The sequence below is a fragment of the Gossypium arboreum genome, chromosome 2, assembly GCF_025698485.1.
Source record: "Gossypium arboreum isolate Shixiya-1 chromosome 2, ASM2569848v2, whole genome shotgun sequence".
NCBI lineage: Eukaryota > Viridiplantae > Streptophyta > Magnoliopsida > Malvales > Malvaceae > Gossypium > Gossypium arboreum.
This window is the reverse complement of record NC_069071.1, coordinates 100,344,445-100,347,134: the sequence shown is the minus strand read 5'-3', so window position 1 is coordinate 100,347,134 and position 2,690 is coordinate 100,344,445. Positions and strand designations below refer to the sequence as shown.

At 39.7% G+C, this 2,690-nt stretch overlaps 1 non-coding gene across 1 annotated transcript; it reads right to left on the bottom strand.

Moving 5' to 3' along the window:
• Window positions 1-233: 233 nt before the first annotated feature.
• Window positions 234-340, bottom strand: LOC128289464 (small nucleolar RNA R71). The gene has a single exon (XR_008279113.1). It is a non-coding gene; the product is annotated as a small nucleolar RNA R71 (small nucleolar RNA).
• Between the last annotated feature and the right edge of the window lie 2,350 nt (window positions 341-2,690).

The following is a 2,690-nucleotide window of genomic DNA, read 5'->3' as shown; positions in this document are numbered from 1 at the left end:
ATGGTTTGCAGGATGAGGATCCCAACGCTCATTTAGCCAACTTCTTAGAACTATGCGATACATTTAAAATTAATGGTGTCTCTAATGATGCTATTCATCTTCGGTTATTCCCTTTTTCATTAAGAAATAAAGCTAAACAGTGATTGAACTTGTTACCACGAGGGTCAATTACTACTTGGGAACAAATGACCGAAAAATTTTTACTAAAATATTTTCCGCCGGCTAAAACGGATAAATTACGTAATGATATCTCTTCTTTTGTGCAGATAGATTTAGAAACACTCTACGATGCATGGGAGAGATACAAGGACCTTTTGAGAAGGTTTCCGCACCATGGGTTACCGCTTTGGCTACAGGTTCAAACGTTCCATAATGGCCTGAATCTTTCGACTCGACAAATGGTTGACGCAGCTGCTGGAGGAACCATCAATAATAAAACACCTGAAGATGCCTATGAGTTTATAGAGGAGATGTCACTGAATAACTATCAGTGGCAAGTCATGAGGACAAAGCCAACAAAAACAGCCAGCGAAGCAAGTGGAGGTGGAACAAGCCATTTGGAATACCAACCTTATGGCCACAACATGGATAATGAGCAATTAAACTACATGGATAATAATCCTCGACCTCAAAACAATCCATATAGTAACACTTACAATACAGGTTGGAGGAACCACCCCAATCTCTCGTGGAGCGGTCAAGGAAATCAAAGACCACAACCACCTCCAGGCTAGCAACAACCACCCTACCAACAGGAAAAGAAGCCGAAGCATGAAGAGATGCTCTCAAGGTTTATTTCGGTGTCAGAAACTCATTTCCAGAGCACCGAGACAGCACTTAAAAATCAACAAGCGTCGATCTAAGGGCTCGAAACTCAGATAGGTCAACTTTCCAAACTAATTTCTGAACGACCACAAGGTAGCTTGCCAAGTAATACTGAACCCAACCCAAGGGAACAGCTTAACGCAATTAATATTCAAGATAAAGAAGGAGTTGTTGAGCCTGAACCAGAACCAAGGCAAGAAACTGTGGTAAGCAAAGATCAAGGTGAGGTAGATAACAATAAAAACAAAAAGGTGAATGTCGAATATAAACCTCGTGTGCCATACCCCAACGCGACAAGGAAAGACCGCTCAGATGAACAATTTGGTAAAATCCTTAAACTCTTTAAAAAATTACACATTAACTTACTGTTTATTGAAGCCCTATCGCAGATGCCAAACGCAATAAAATTTTTAAAGGAACTTTTGGCAAAAAAGCGAAAGTTGGATGAGGCGTCGCATGTGGAGCTAAATGCAGTTTACTCAGCTATTCTCCAAAATAAACTACCAACAAACTAAAAGATCCAGGGAGTTTTACAATTCCTTGCTTAATTGGTAGTTTAGATGTTAATAATGCATTAACTGATTTAGGGGCTAGTATTAACGTCATGACCTACAAAATGTTTAAGCAATTAGGTCTCGGGAAACCCAATCAAACTAGGATGAGCATTCAATTAGCAGATAAAACTATAAGGTTCCCTAGGGGTATTATTGAAGATATACTAGTTAAAATCGATAAATTTATATTTCCCGTTGACTTTATTATTCTAGATATAGAGGAGGATAGCAACACACCTTTAATTCTGGGAAGGTCCTTTTTAGTAACTGCTAAAACGATTATTGATGTTGGCACAGGTGAATTCACACTCCGTGTGGCAGATGAAACAATCACCCTTCAAGAATGAGCTTGAAGGAAGCACACGAGTCATTCTCAAGCAATAGTAGAGGACCTGTTCATGAAGATCGAAGATTACAAATCGAGGAACTCGATGAATGGCAGACGCATAAACCAAGAACACCTAACAAACCGAATCTATGACAGAACGAGCTCAATACCTTTCCAAATCAACTTAAGAGTCTTATTAGATGCCGTAGATCCCCACATTGTCGCTACCACACTGAATGAAGAAATCCCTCTTACGGTACTTAGTATCTTTCCATTTGGTATGGTCGAGGTAAGGCACCCCAAGTTCGGCACTTTTAAGGTAAAGAACACCCGTTTAAAACCTTATTTTGATGAGATTGATGACAGGAATGAGGAGTATAAACTCCTCAAACCACCATGATTGTTCAACGGAGAGGTAAGTCAAGCTTAGACTATAAATAAACGCTTCTCGGGAGACAATCCAGGCACTAACTGTATTAACTTCTTTAAAAATTTAGTCTTCAACATCTAACTTACTAACAGAGCTCTCGAATACAGGTTTTCCACAGAGACACTGCCAAGCACATGGGCGTGCTTATGGCCGTATGAAAATAGGGCAAGGATTTTCCCAAACACGGGCTACGATAAAATGCCACGGCCATGTGACATGCCTATGGTCGAACTTGCCAAAAAAACACGGGTGTGCGACACGCCCGTGTGGAAGACCCATGGTTGAAACTAAGAAACTAACACGGGCGTGTGACACTGCCAAAATTTAGGTATTACTTTGAGTTGGGATTCACAAGTCTTAAACATCAAAAAGCTAGAAATTTTGTGAGATTTTTGAGCCTTTTAAGCATCTATTAATTCTTTCATGCTCACTTTTATTATTGCTTTGAGTGCGTCAGTAGTGAACTATTATTCTAGAACTTGCTTGATTATTCGTGTTGAGACCACACCATTTGATTTGATATGTCAAAATGATTAAGGCACTTAGGATTAAC